General features: G+C 36.6%; 1 protein-coding gene and 1 non-coding gene across 8 annotated transcripts in view; one reads left to right on the top strand and one right to left on the bottom strand.

Annotated features, from left to right (window-relative positions):
- Positions 1–16,536, bottom strand: part of Macrod2 (mono-ADP ribosylhydrolase 2) — a 1,935,542-nt gene that overhangs the window by 1,887,542 nt on the left and 31,464 nt on the right. The gene's annotated exons all lie outside the window — the stretch shown is intronic.
- LOC115030414 lies at positions 1,335–1,441 on the top strand. Its single transcript, XR_003836020.1, has one exon. It is a non-coding gene; the product is annotated as a U6 spliceosomal RNA (small nuclear RNA).

The raw sequence follows: 16,536 nt of genomic DNA, 5'->3' as shown, positions 1-16,536 counted from the left end.
AAGAGAGGCCCATTGGACTTGCAAACTTTATATGCCCCAATATAGGGGAATGCCAGGGCCAAAAGAATGGGAATGGGTGGGTAGGGAAGTGGGGGGCACTATGGGGGACTTTTGGGATAGCATTGGAAATGTAATTGAGGAAAATATGTAATAAAAATATTAAAAATTTTAAAAAAAGAAATTGTGATTTTAAAAATAAAATAAAATAAAAACTTAAACACTAGAGGTAAAAATTCCAATGAACGGATACAGAAGATGTAAATTATGATCAATAAACTTGACCAAGCAGAAGAAATATTAGATGAAGGACTAGGGAACAAGGCCAATGACATAGTACATTCAAACATTAAAAGGAAAACAGAAGAAAACCCCAACACCACAAAGTCCAATAAATCCTGTGTATCATAGAGACAACACAAAATAAAAATCTAAGGAATTCAAGAAGTTAAGATTTGACTAAAAGCATAGAGCATCTATATCCAATAAGTTACATCAGAAATTTTCCTAAAGCTAAAGATATAGACAACCAAAAAACATCAGGCATTTAAAAATAGAATATGAAATAGACATGACCAAAAAAGAACCCTTCCATGACATTACACTTTAAAGCCTTGTAAATGTATAAGGAACAGTTATAGAATGGCTCAGTGAGTAAAGCACTGGCCATACAAGCATGATGATCTGAGTTCATATCCCCAGAGTCCACATAAAAGCCAGACACAGTAGTATAAGCATCCATAATCCCAGGATGTCCTAGGAGACTGGGAACAAGAGACAGGAGAATTGCTAGCTTGCCTGGTATACACAGCAGTAGACAAGAGAGACCTCATCTCAAGGTAGAAAGTAAGAGCCAACTCCAACACCAGGTTGTCTTTTCACCTCTACATGTCTTCTATTGCACATGTATCTCACACACACACACACACACACACACACAAACAAACAAAGAGAGAGAGACAGAGAGAGAGAGAGAGAGCTATTAAAAAGGTTTTATGAAAAAAAAGTTTTATGCATGGTACCTTTTAAAAAGTAACATGTGTTAACTTGAGATGAAAACTTAGGCATTAAAATATATATCTTATTATATTGCTACAATCTGCTAAAAATACTTTTAATTGGGACATGACTACATAGTTGAGTTTTCTTTTATTTTTAAGCTTGTCTATAAAACTGGTAACTAATTCAAGTAATTCTCTACTTTAAAAATCAGCTAAAGTCATAAGGTTATACTCCAAAGGAAAGGAAAATATAATTTTTGCTCTTTTAGTAAAATGTCTAAATATCCCAGCCTACAAAACAAAACAAAACAAACAAACAAACAAACAAACAAAAAAGTGCTCGCTTCAGCAGCCCATATACTAAAATTGGAACAATACCGAGAAGCTTAGCATGGCCCCTGTGCAAGGATGACACGCAAGTTTGTGCAGCTTTCCATATTCTTATGTAAATGAATAAAATGATTAATTAAAAAACAGAGACCTATATTGGTTCTTTCCTTCAATTATATAAAATAACTTAAAAAATAGTATTGATAGTATTTCAAATTTTGTCCTCTTTATCATTATTTAACTTTAGAAATTTTCAATCTGCCAGTTAAGACCGTTAGCAAAAAGTAGGTAAGAAAGTTATACCCAGCAACAAGGAGAGTGAGAATGCTAAGGTACCAGGGGAATACTGGGTAATTTTAAAAGAGAACAGGAAAATTTGTTATGCTTATCACGTCCCTAAAACAGGAATGAGAATCCTAGAGTTGATCGGGCTCTACTGTCTTCTGAGGTGGATCTGGCATCTCCTGGTTCAGAAGAGTATATGCAAGACAAAGGAGACTTATGGCTGACCACTTGGGCTCAATTGTATATAAAATTAACAGAAATTAAGTCATCATCAAAAATACATGTGAGGAGAGATTATTACTAATCTAAAAGCTTACATAGAATTCCTTCTCTGTATCATTTATGCCATCCAGATACTATTTTGCAAAATGTTCTATGCTCAAACCTCTCTCCTTACCAGGTAACCCAGAAGTGATGCAACCAAGAAAATAAAGTTATGACCTGTGCTCAGAAGATAGATGGGGCGGGGAGGTAAGTGAGAAAATGGCAGGTTGGTTATGTGGAGAGTATGAGGGATAGCCATCAGAAGGACCAACACCAGCAGAAAGAATGAAACGGGTAAGCCACATACCTGTACAAGGCTAACATGTCAGAGCAGGGTGGTGTCTAAGGCCTTCTGCTACGTGCAGCCTTGGCAGGGCCCAAGGAGTCCAACTACATTAAAGTAGCAGAAGTTGAACAAATCAATCAACTGTTCAGAAAACTTTTTTTCTTGTTTTCTTTGCATTGCTCTCATATTTGCAACAAATACCATTAATTTCTTTACTTAGACTCAGTTCTCTATATGCTAAATTAAACATTTAAAATACTAAAACTTATTTCTTTTTTCTCCATTGCACTATTCCTACTTGTGTGAAAGTAGTATTTAATTTTCTTCCAAATTCCTTAAATATTATGGTGATAATTACTTAAATAGTACAATTATCATTCTTGGTTTCTCTTTATTCACAAATGCTCACTTATTATTAGTAGTATAATTTATTAACTGAATTGCACTTGGAATCACAACAGATGTTATACAACTTAGAACATACAGCCAGTGTTCACCAAATGCCAGGAAAAAAAAAGGAAGAAAAGTCAAGGGCTTATTTAACCATTAACTAGGATTGGAGAGGAGCTGGAATAGAAACAGATGTGTAAGAAAGTTCTCAAAATAACCTTGGCTGAACTAAGACTGTGGCAATGAAAGCAGGAGAGAAGAAGGACGGACACAATAACCCAGAGGTTCATCTACAAAGAATAGGGTCTCAGGGGAGAGGTGCCGGAAACCTGCTGTGTTGGGTTTGCTGGCTCCTAGGTCACTGTTGAGAAGCTGCGCAGGTGTGAGAAGTTATTTGGGAAGGAATATAATTGTGTCAGTCTTGATTGCAATAGCTCCAAGTTTCCTTATAGAATGTTCATAAATATGAATTGTTTGCTCAAAAGACAGAAGTTCAGGCGAGATAGTTGGGTTTAGGAAGTAGCAAAGGGTAGTGGTCCTGAGTGAGACCATTATGGGTAGAACTGAAATGAAAATGGACCAAAGCCAGAACACTGAACAACACCGACTTGTACACATAAGACAAATGGAAAGTACATGAAGGAAACATAATGACTCAGAGAAGGAAATGTGACTTGGAAAAAAGAAAAGATAATCAACAGCCTCATATGTTACAATCAAGAAACCAGAAGGCAGAAAATGTCCTTCTGGATAGAACCATCATGTCAACACCAAGGGTCTCAATAAAACCAAAATATAGACATGTTTCCAGCTAAGCCATAAGTCATACCATGACAGTATGACACAGAAATGGGTGTAAAGAATCTGTAAGGTACTACACGAAGTGAAATTTCCAGTTGCTTGTCCTCAACTCCTCTCTTGTGAAATAAACAATAAAGTGCACTTTTGCTGAAAACATGGGATCACCCTTTATTCCAACAGTATGGAATCTCCCTAACTTTCCTGTCCAGCAAATAGATGTCCTAATTTGTCAAATAAATTCCTGTCTTGAGAGGCATTCAATCCTTTCCTATTTTTATTGTAAAATACTATATAAATGCTTTCACACATAAAACCTCTAATGCATCACTGATCGTTTCTTTAGTTTCAACTAATGTAGAATTTTTTAGTCACACGCTGCCTATACACATTAGAAGTAATGCAGACTACAAAACCATACTGCTTTATTTAAATAGGAGTAAAAGGGGGAAATATAGAAACTTGGCTTAAAACAGCAAGCAGTGAGGAGGTGATCATTAACTGAGAAGACTATAGAAAGGATAAGGCCTGAAGACACCTTCAGATTAGAAGGGCCTTGCTTATCTGAGTATGACTGAAGTCACAGCTTATTAGATTCTGTATCTTCCTCAATTCTTCCAAGTAGTCATCCCCGGATTCCTATAATTTTGAACAATTTAAATTCTACTAACTAATATCTGGCTAAGTATCCAAATCCTACTAATTCTACTTTTTTTTAATTAAATATTTTCTTCATTTACATTTCAAATGCTATCCCAAAGTCCCCCATACCCTCTCCCACTCCCCTACACACCCACTGCTACTTCTTGGCCCTGGCGTTCCCCTGTACTGAGGCATATAAAATTTGCAAGACCAAGGGGCCTCTCTTCCCAATGATGGCCGACTAGGCCATCTTCTGATACATATGCAGCTAGAGACACGAGCTCGGGGGTTACTGGTTAGTTCATATTGTTGTTCCACCTATAGGGTTGCAGATCCCTTTAGCTCCTTGGGTACTTTCTCTAGCTCCTCCATTGGGGGGGCCCTGTGTTCCATCCAATAGCTGACTGTGAGCATCCACTTCTGTGTTTGCCAGGCACTGGCATAGCCCAACAAGAGACAGCTATATCAGGGTCCTTTCAGCAAAATCTTGCTGGCATATGCAATGGTGTCAGCGTTTGGAGGCTGATTATGGGATGGATCCCCAGATATGGCAGTCTCTAGATGGTCCATCCTTTTGTCTCAGCTCCAAACTTTGTCTCTGTAACTCCTTCCATGGGTGTTTTGTTCCCAATTCTAAGAAGGGGCAAAGTGTCCATACTTTGGTCTTCGTTCTTCTTGAGTTTCATGTGTTTTGCAAATTGTATCTTGTATCTTGGATATTCTAAGTTTCTGGGCTAATATCCACTTATCAGTGAATACATATCATGTGAGTTCTTTTGTGATTGGGTTACCTCACTCAGGATGATACCCTCCAGGTCCATTCATTTGCCTAGGAATTTCATAAATTCAATCTTTTTAATAGCTGAGTAGTACTCCATTGTGTAAATGTACCACATTTTCTGTATCCATTCCTCTGTTGAGGGGCATCTGGGTTCTTTCCAGCTTCTGGCTATTATAAATAAGGCTGCTATGAACATAGTGGAGCATGTGTCCTTCTTACCGGTTGGAACATCTTCTGGATATATGCCCAGGAGAGGTATTGCGGGATCCTCTGGTAGTACTATGTCCAATTTTATGAGGAACCGCCAGACTGATTTCCGGAGTGGTTGTATAAGCTTGCAATCCCACCAACAGTGATGGAGTGTTCCTCTTTCTCCACATCCTCGCCAGCATCTGCTGTCGCCTGAATTTTTGATCTTAGCCATTCTGACTGGTGTGAGGTCAAATCTAAGTGGATCAAGGAACTCCACATAAAACCAGAGACACTGAAACTTATAGAGGAGAAAGTAGGGGAAAGCCTCGAAAATATGGGCACAGGGGGAAAATTCCTGAATAGAACTGCAATGGCTTGTGCTGTAAGATCGAGAATCGACAAATGGGACCTCATGAAACTACAAAGCTTCTGTAAGGCAAAAGACACTGTCAATAAGACAAAAAGGCCACCAACAGATTGGGAAAGGATCTTTACCAATCCTAAATCAGATAAGGGACTAATCTCCAATATATATAAAGAACTCAAGAAGGTGGACTCCAGAAANTCAAATAACCCCATTAAAAAATGGGGCTCAGAGCTAAACAAAGAATTCTCACCNNAGGAATACCAAATGGCTGAGAAGCACCTGAAAAAATGTTCAGTATCCTTAATCATCAGGGAAATGCAAATCAAATTCTACTTTAAACTATCTCAAATTCATCCTCTCTTCTTGAATTATCACATAGAAACCAATGAAATCAAAACATACCATCCCCAGGCCCTCGCCTGTCTTATTGATCTATTTTTTTAATTTGCTCATCATCCTGCCCTCCAATATCAGTCTCCTAAATTTTCCACATCTTTGTAAATGTTTTCATCCTATTACAACTTCCTGTGTCCTTTAGGAACCAGTATCAATATGGAGCATTTATGAATTCTCCACATCATGTGCTATACAGACTATCCTTGTTTTAGAAATGATTCTTAACTTATAGAGGAGAACTTCCAGACTAAATTCTCCATAACTCACTTCTTCCAGATCCATAGAACAATTACTGGCACATGGTAGATATTCATTTACTGAAAGAAGCCAGGAAAATTGGAAGAAGCATGGGGGAGGATAACAAAATAAACAGATTAATATAAAAGAAATGTTAAAGTTAATCATTTAAAACATTTTAGTGAATAGTAGAGTGGTATAGCAAATTAATGCAAGTTCCTATCTAGAAATAGTATATATATATATATATATATATATATATATATATATATATATATATATATGCGGTGTTTTAATTTCCTGCTTCACATATCACTGAACTTAAAGCTTCTATCTATTGTTCTGTAATATTTAAGAAAGTTTTGCCGACTATAGTCCAGAGAACCAGACAAAAAGCCCTTCTAGGAGGGCTCAAGGCATTAATATACTAAAAAGGACCACTCTTCTACATTACTGGCCTACATTTCAAGTCACTGACATAATTTTAACTGTTTCTAGAATTCCAATGGTAGAACATGTTCATTCATAAAGCATAAAAGTTGCTGTAGTTGGTAGTGCCTGTCCGTAATCTCACAACTCAGCAGGGTGGCTACAAGCTCACTGCCAGCAGGCTCCACATAGGGAGAGCCAGGCAAGCCAAGCCAGGGTTGCATAATAAGACCTCATCTCAAACAAAAAGGCCCATACAAAGTTAAAACTATTAACTTACTGACTCAAAGATATCTCCTTGAACCTCTCTACAAACAAGGAAGGAATAGCTGGGCTCAAGATGCTGGTGATGCTGGACTGCACAACCATACTTAGGTATCAGTGCTATTGGAGAAATCAGATTAGAGGTAATAAGTATATCTTGAACCACTAAGGAATATTATAAGATCCAAACTTTAGGATATTTCGGAGATATAAAGTTTCATAGGGTATCTGGACATTTATCTTCCAAGATCTCTAGGCCAATGTGCTCCCTGCCTTTTCCTTCAATGATTTGTGTGTGAGCAACATCAGACTTTCAGAAACTATACACAAAATCATAAGCATCTCTAAATCACCACCAAGTACTGAAAAAATTAACAATGTACTTTTTAGGTATTTCATTTTGTTTTATAAACCTGTATAGTTGTTTTGAAACCATTGCTTATATTTATATACAATTTTTAAAACAAACTTTAAACAAATCCATACAAGTCAAATATGTAGCAATAAATAAGAATTGTTAAGACTCGCCAGGCGGTAGTGTCTCACACCTTTAATCCCAGCACTTGGGAGGCAGAGACAGACGGATTTCTGAGTTCGAGGCCAGCCTGGTCTACAAAGTAAGTTCCAGAGACAGGCAGATTTCTGAGTTCGAGGCCAGCCTGGTCTACAAAGTGAGTTCCAGGACAGCCAGGGCTACACAGAGAAACCCTGTCTCGGAAAACCAAAAAAAGAAAGAAAGAAAGAAAGAAAGAATTGTAAGACTCTTTAGCAGTGGACTTTACTTCAGTGACATAACCAACAGTGTATCCACACAAAATACAATTCAAGGGAAACCCCATAATAGTTCTTTTGTACAAGAATGCACGTTCTTCTCTAATAAAATGAAATATAAAATGTGATAGCTTTACATTGACAGAAGCATGTGAAATACATGATTTGTCTGCTTTTTAGTCAGTGCATAAGATTACACCGGACAACGATTTCATGGTTATATACTTAGGTATCAGATATCTAAGCCAGGACATAAACAATGATTTTTTTAAATCTGTCAAAAATCTGAATATATGAATCAATGAAAAAGGTTATATCAAATTAACTGACCAAGACACACAAAGTTCAACAAATACATTACCTGTATACATATCTTAAAACATTCCTTTTTTTAAAGTAAACCCATAAACATATCGCAATAACATGTCATGGCATAAATGGATTGACAGTACACACTACTGGAAGTACCAAAAATACTGATTCTCCTTTTGTATAAGCTCAGCCTCTCCCGTCCTCCAACCTCTCTCAAATATTTGTTGTGCATGCTTCTGTGACTTCTGAGACCAGAAATCCCATTGTAGCTCCAGTGTATCCTTTCCATGATTCCTTAGCTTCTTGACTTCACTGGCACTCAGCTGTCTCTTAAAAAGATGGCCTTTTATTGAATCTTCAGCACTATGTTCATCAAAACTAAGAAAAAGGATTAATGGTCCTCATTTCCACACCAAAGACATCTGTCCCTCTCTGTTCTAATTCAAAGAAAATTGCTACCCATTTTCTCCTTTTTCTAAACTCAAAATCACGGTCAGGTAGACATTGCAGAATGGTGAACTATAGACACAGATAACAACATTGTATCAGGTAGATTAAAGACAAAGATAGAAGGAATCAGAATCTTTAAACAACATTGTAGAAAAGAGTCAGGTACCAACTTCCCTCTGAGCTGTTCATAACAAAGTAACTCCAATTCTGTTTGAGGTCCTGAACTAACTGAAATTTTTATTAAAGCAAATGTGTCTTATGCCATAAAACAGTTTTCCACTGATCTTGAGGAGGGGAAAAAAAGAAGTCTAAGCTTATTTTACCATATAAGACCTGACACAATCCTACCCCTTGGTTCCAACCCAAATGAAACCTGACCCTAGGTTCTCTTCAATTCCCATCAGTGTGTATTACCAAATTCCAAGTTGTTAAATGCCAGCACTTGAGAGGGCATTCTCTTACTTTCCTACCTACACTGTCATCTCCTCACTTTATTGAATTATCCGTTTTATTTTCTTCATAGCACTTAACATAGTCTGAAATACTTTGTCCTTCCGATTCCCTGTCCTAGGGAAAATGTAAAGACTATGAAAACAAAAACATTACCTCTATTGTTCATGACTATATTTCAAATATTTCACATATTGGCAATTTAGTTATTAAGCAGTCAAGCTAGTGATGCTGGTCTATGTAAATTCCAACAGTTATGGAGGTTACACAGGATAAAAATGAGTCAAAGGTCAGAAGAGTGAGATTGCCATCTCAGAATAAAAATCAAGTAAGAGTCTGGAAATACCTCAAGCCAGAGTACTTGCCTTGCATGTGTGACCCTTTATATTCAATCCCTAGCACAACAAAAGAAAAGAAAATTCAGTGAACATTAAATAAACATTTGTTTAATAGATGGAAGTTTTTGAAGCTGGGACGTCTCAGTGGTAAAGTACTTCAAGCATAAGAACCTGAGTTCGGATCCTCAGTGTCTATGTAGAAAGTTGAATATGGCAGGTAGTCCCTGAAAACATAACAGTGGGAGATGAAGACAGGAGGAATCTTGAAGCTCACTAGCCAGTTAGCTGTGCCAATTCTGTATGTTCCATGTTCAGTGAGAGACCACACCTCAAATACATAAGATGATTTAGGAAGACTTCTGGCCTCCATATAAACACACATAGAAGTGTAAACACACAAGAATACACCCCCACAAGATAAAGTAATTATCTTACCAGGACACTGGCTAACCTCAAGCCTGGACTGCTCTTCATTTGGCTTTTCTAGTCTTCACCTTTCCTATTCTTTTCTACCCTAATTCTCCAACTTTCACAGTAAACAGTGCGGCTTCAAATGCTTCTCTGACCAACCTAAGATATCCTCAATTCCAACTGCTACCTGCCATTCTCTACCACTTCATCTGATTATCTGATTTATTCTTTCCCAATTATCTTTCAAAATACAAAAATGTGTTACTCATTTATTAGCCATCTGCCCCCAAACAAAGCTTGCTAAGACAGAGATTCTCTTTTCTTTTTTCTTTCTTTCTCTTTTCTTCTTTTCTTTTATTTTCTTCCTTTTTTCCTTTCTTTCTTTCTTTCTTTCTTTCTTTCTTTCTTTCTTTCTTTCTTTCTTTCTCTCTTTCTATTAAGAGTAGTGTCTCATATTCACCAGATTATATCCAATAAAGTTTTGACTGACTAACTAAGTGAATGTAAACAGGGTCACAAAATTAAGGATAGGCTTACAACTAACTCCTATAAGGAACAGATGTATTTTATTCAACTATGATTAACTTCTTAAATTAAGTAAAATACAAAAATTCTTAAAGTTTACCCTGAATCATGAACAACATCAATAAAAAGGCTGAGAGGAAGAACAGAGAAGTGATATCTTTTCTGCTTCAACTTAATACATCTTTAGAATTTAATTTATTCTTAATATTGATAAGTAAAAGCATGCTCAAGTATTTGGAAATTTTAAAAGATAATTTTCAATAAAAATTATAAATGAAGTGTGTGTGCAAGAGCACTGAGACAGTTCAGCAAGCAAAGGTGCTTGCCTATGAAACCCGACAACCTGACTTCTAGACTAAGAACCCACAAAGTTGTCCTCTGACCTCTACACATGCACTGTGGCATGTGCACACTCCATCTACACACATATCATGCATATATATAAAAGTAAATTTTAAATAAAATGAGCAAAGGATATATATGCATATAAAAGGATGCATTCTGAATAATAATAGAAACTAAGCATTAAAGCTTAAGTGTAAAAGCAATTACGCAACAAATAAAAATGAGCCAAACTTTGATTGGTGGTTTAGTCCCAGGGAGCTCTGGGGATACTGGTTAGTTCATATTGTTGTTCCCATAGCTCTAGCTACATATGCAGCAGAGGATGGCCTAGTCGATCGATCATCAATAGGAGGAGAGGCCCTTGGTCCTGAGTAGATTCTATGCCCCAGTATAGGGGAATGCCAGGGCCAGGAAGCAGGAGTGGGTGGGTTGGTGAGCAGGGGGAAGGGAAAGGGAATAGGGGATTTTCAGAGGGGAAACTAGGAAAGGGGATAACATTTGAATTGTAAATAAAGAAAATATCTAAGAAGAAAAAAAAGAAAAGAAAATGAGAACGCCTATAAATGAATATTTTTAAAAGGAAAGTAAGAGTATGAAGAAAGCAGTAAAATATTTTAAAGAGGAAAAAAATATTACCAGCAAATAAATTTTTAAATTGCAGTTGAAGGAAATAAAACACAATGATTTGTGTGGTTTTCATTTATTGCTTGAGGGGAGAGAGGAGCTGTTTCTAAAATACCCTGCCACTCAAGCAGGACACAGAGATGGGATTGGGTATGAGGCTGGCAGCAAACTTTAATTTTTGGCACCTTTAGTGGGTGATAAAAATAGGACTAGATTTAAATTGTTAGTTTAATTGAATATCTTCTCACTGAAGAAACACTTTGTTTTTCTATGGGCGTTTTTACAGAATCATAATATATATACACAGAAGAGTCAAAAGGCATAATGAAGTCAAAAATTATTTGTCAAGCATGCACACTGCAAGTATTCTTGGATTTGTTTTATCTTTTATTAAAAAGTTCTGTAACACATGTTCTTGTCAATGTTCAAAGGTGATAATTCCTTTCCTTTATGCCACTGATGGTTGTTTAGTTTTGTTTTCTGTGGTGTTACAGAAATACTTTAAGCCAAATTTATAGCATCATGTGTATGTTTCCTTCCAGTGGAGTGAGCTCTAAATCCAATCACAAAAGCAGTTGGTTATCCCAAATACTCATGCCACTATTACACCAGAGGGCATAGCTTGCCTAGAAGGTAGGCATTATATCATACGTGCTCTACAGCTAGAGGAGACTCCCAGCAGCCTGCATTGCATCTGTTGCCACTATGAATGCTGTCGCTATGATTATGTGTATATATGTGTGTGTATATATATATATATATATATATATATATATACACACATATATATACACACACACAAACATGCACACACACATACGTATGTATGTTTATAAAGTAGCAGGTTTGTATATGGCATTGTCACAAATCTTGAGGTTTTGTTAACCCTATCCCAATTTCACTTGCCTCATCCCTTGATCTAACCCTGTATAAACCTTTTAACACCTAGCTTCCCCATCTACCCCCAACACACACACTTTTATACCCTCTGTGTTTTACTGTATCTTCCTCATTAATTGCTCACCCCCCCCTTTCTTGCTTTCTGTCCTCTACAGATACTGACTTAAATTTGAATACAGAACTCAATATTCAAAGCTAGGATCCATCTGAGGAAGAACAGTGTCTTTCTGTGCCTTGCTTACCTCAATTAGTATAGTAGTTTCCAGTTTCGTTAAATTTCCTGGAAATTTCATAGCTTCGTTTCTTTAAAGCTGACTAGAATCCTATTACATATATGTATCTCATTTTCATTATCATTCATCAGTTGGTGAACTCTAGGCTGGTTTCATTTCCTAGCTATGGTGCACAGACCCCTGCTGAACATGTATATGCTGCTATAGAGAACATAATTTCCTTTAAGCACATTTCCAGGAGTGGTAGCTGGATCATATGCAAATTCTACATTTAGCTTTTTGACAAGCTGACCATACTGAGTTCCATAGTAATTCTATGCTTCTATACTCCTACCAACACTGAATATGTGTTCCCCTCTCTACACAACTTCACCAGCACCTGCTATTTTTAATATAGCCATTCTGACTGAAGGGATATAGTACATGTCTGATATTACAAAACTTGTCAAAAGCCTATAGTAGGGGAGGGACTAGGTCCAGGCAGGAGAACAGACCATCATTTCCCGAAGTGAATGTATCAAACTGCCTTCTACATATTTATGTTCATAAACTAGTGCAGTTCTCAGGAAGGGGCAGAGAAGCTCATTTCTACAGAGGTAATGAAGAGTTAATGAAGAGACTCCTTCTACATATTTATGTTCATAAACTAGTGCAGTTCTCAGGAAGGGGCAGAGAAGCTCATTTCTACAGAGGTAATGAAGAGTTAATGAAGAGACTCCTAACTGGTCAAAGCAGAGAGAATAAAGTGACTGATAAGTGTTCAACTTTAAATAGGACATCAATATCACTCTTCCATTCAAGGACCAAGGAGCATCACACAAGAAAGAGGAGAAAAAAAATATGTGCCAGAGGATGTCAAAGACAGTCCTGAAATGCTACCACCCAGATGTGGCACTGCCATTCCAGCCATGAACACGCAGCAGGTATGGATACTTGCCCAGGACTCAGCCCTCCAGCTTTCTATCAAACTCACTGAAAAGGTGACCATGAAGCTCCACCCCTTCCTAAAGAGCTAGTGACCATTAATGGGTGCTGGGAAAGAGAGGGTCATTTTCCCTAATGGTATAGCCATTGAGGGGCTAGGTGAGAAGAAGGGGTCAAGAGAGAAAGTAAGGGGGTGACAGAGTGTAATAAGGGAGACTGGGGTTTTTTTTATAATACATTATGTGTATAAACATGTCAAAAATACAGAAAAGGTTATACAATTCTGAAAAGCAATAGCCAGAAATATATGTATGACCTAGGGATATAAAGAAAAGTCATAAGACTATGAAAGTAAATACAAAGAACTAATTTTTAAAAATAAACACTTATGCTTCCCTTCTTCAGGAAACATGCCCAAAGGAACTCCAGTGTTTTCCTCACTAGACAGTAACTCAGAACAAGAAAATGTAAGCCTATTTGAAGACAAGGAAGGTATCTAGAGACTTCATTATTTTACTTTTCACATTCAAATTTTCAGTAATTATTCACAGTGGGAAACAGGGTCAAGTTTCTCCTCCCTCCAGTTTAGATAGCCAAATGACCTGCACGATTTACTGGAAAAGGCTACTATTAGTTAACAAAAGTGAAACCCACTATGAAAGTATCAATAATGAACTTTTAAGAATCAAATAAAGAATAACTAAAACATGTTAAGAACTGAGAAAATGATAAGCAAACAACAGTTGTATATAATTTTAATATTTCTCCTAAATACACAATGGTTGAAGTAGTCATAAACAACATATATCTGAGTTATACATATATATCACCTTATACCCCACAGAGAGTGCACCTTGTTTCTCCATGCCTGAGAAACATTTTAAATGCTGCTTAAAATGTACCAAAAGAAAAATTCACTCTTGAAAAATAATCACACATGCCTTATTCTTTTACCAATATTTTAAACCCACATATTTCACAGTTTTAAAATAACCTAAATAATTTTAAAGTTTCTATTTTGTTGTACATATATGTATATATTTTTTATGTATGGGCATGTACACAGAGAGGCCAGAAGTCAACATCAAATGCTGTTCTCCTGTAACTCTTGACCTTATTTGTTGAGACAGTCCCTCATGGAGCCCGGACTGACTGGCCAGGCAGCACTGGCGCTCTACCTTGTTCCAGTGCTCCAGTTGCAAATGCAACAAGACCAGCTTTGATACAGGCACTTAGAATCCCAACTTAAGTCTTCACATTTGTTCTCAAGCACTTTAGCAACCAAGCCATAGTCCCTGCTCTCTAACTAAGTCAAGGAAATTCCAGAAATTCCAGGTCCATTATAAACTGTATTTGTGTAGATATACATAATGGCATTTAGTCAAAGTTATACTAGGAAGCAAAAAGTAAACTTACACAGAGAGAGAGGGGGGAAGAGAAGAGAGTAATAGAGAGACTGAAAAACCAAATTATTAGAAAAATTAGAAAGAAACAGATTGATTTATTCAGTTAGAGAGTTAGAAAATAACAATTCAAAACAAATTATAGGACCTATAAAACAAATATATACATATTTAAACTCTAATTAAATATTTGAAGGGAAAAATTCTAAAACATAAAATTGACATTGATAAAAGGACTTTATTCACCTATGGAGGAGACTAATATAAAAAATTCTACACTCAATGTATAAAATTTTTAAAATTAATAAAGTTGATTAATAAGGAATGTACATGCTAATACAAGAAAATGTAACAATTCATGATTAATTTTAGTTTTTGTTCCAGAGCTCATGATATCTTCCTAATATCATTCAACAATAAAAGCCATGGCATAATGAACAAAACTGATGAGAAGGAAGAAACTCCACGGGCTAAAGCAGAGAACTAGTGAGATATGGAGATGGGGACCACTTCTCAGAAATTCTACATGTTGGAAAGCTATCACTAGAGGGCAGCATTGCAAAGATTATTTTTTAAAAGATGCTTACAGAGGAGCTTCCACAAAACTACAACACACTCCACTGTTTACATTCATTTCTTTAGGTAATAAAATATGTTCCCATGGCTGAACAATTTGGGGCATGTTTAAAGCACGATTCATGATTAGTCAAGAAAAATCAATCCCACGTTTCTCCTTTTTAAACTAAAAGGTATAGGTTAATACTTGTTTGAAGTTTCACAAAACAGACTAGATTGAAAATCTAAGTACATTAATATAAAATACTGTTTCCTAACTAGCTTTTGGTATACAGAATATTTGATATTTGAAATGAACACACCTGTCTTTGTATTTTTATGAGATATATATAAATCAGTAACAAAATTGCATCCTACAAAAGACTATTCTCAAACATGTGCCTATAGATTGTTCAGTCAGAACACTGAGCACTGAGAAACACCTCTATTGACTGAGAAAGGCAAGAATGACTTCTGGCATGGAATGTCAGTGCTTGAATTGTCACAGCTCAGTTTTCTGGCTTCTTTGAAACTAGTTTTGACAAACATACCAAAACCACATTTGAAGGACTATTCATAAGCGTCTAGTTGACATCTAAGGAAGGTAAATATTCTTTGGTCAAACACCAATTTATTGACCCAAGACACTGATTGATTTATTTTGCCATCTTCAGTTCCTTATGGTCACTGTCAACAACCATTCTCAAAGCTGAGTGTTCCCTGTATTCTATTTTTGTCTTATCAAGATTTTTTCTATAAATAAATACCCATCCAACTTCACAGAGGGCTCTCCATATCTCAATCTCTACACAACTTCTTATACCTGCTCATTATCTAGCTATACATCTTTATTCTATGAATACCTCTATATAGCATGGCCAAACTTAACTCTTCCTCAAAACTGTATGGTTACTCCTAGTAGGTAATGCCCAGTCTATCTGACATTAATGCTAGCTTATTTTTTTCTTTACGGTACTAGAGCAACTGCCTCAGTTTGACCAGTTTCTGGTAAGACACAGATACGCACATTTTCAAGTGTGACTTTCTTGGGGTGAGAAACATGCTTCTTGTTCTTTTTCTACAGAACCAGCCTCCCTCCAAGTGTCAGAACATTACCCCATCCCTTGTTCATCTTATCCTCTGAATCTCTTAAGAAAACTGAGGCTGATTCTTTATTTGGGCTGGTGCTAAGTCTTAGATTTAGTCTCTCCAATTCTTCCCCTAATCTTAATAGTAATGTTCCCTTTCAAATGCAAAATACAAAACAAAAACCACTTTGGGAAACCCCTTGTTATCTCTGAGATAAGATACCCAAGGCCAAGAGGATTTCTTGTGACTAAACCACCCATGCTTTTTTTTACAGACTCATCTTCCAACATCCAGTCTTCTATGAGCTGTTACTGTAACAACATGCACTTGGCAGGCAATACCCTCTGCAGCGTTCGCATATCCACTTCTACCCAATATTAACTGCCTACTCAGGGAATATTTCTTCAATCTTCTACATCTACTCTTGGCAGTCTCTAAGAATCATCCCTTGAAAGCTTTTATCGTGGGGGGGAAGAGGGGAGCAATCACTCTTTACAAACATCCTCCATGAGAGATCCCATCTTTTTTTTTTATTACGTATTTTCCT

The sequence above is a fragment of the Mus caroli genome, chromosome 2, assembly GCF_900094665.2.
Source record: "Mus caroli chromosome 2, CAROLI_EIJ_v1.1, whole genome shotgun sequence".
Lineage (NCBI taxonomy): Eukaryota > Metazoa > Chordata > Mammalia > Rodentia > Muridae > Mus > Mus caroli.
Note: the sequence above shows the minus strand (reverse complement) of the source record. Positions and strands in the feature narration are given on the sequence as shown.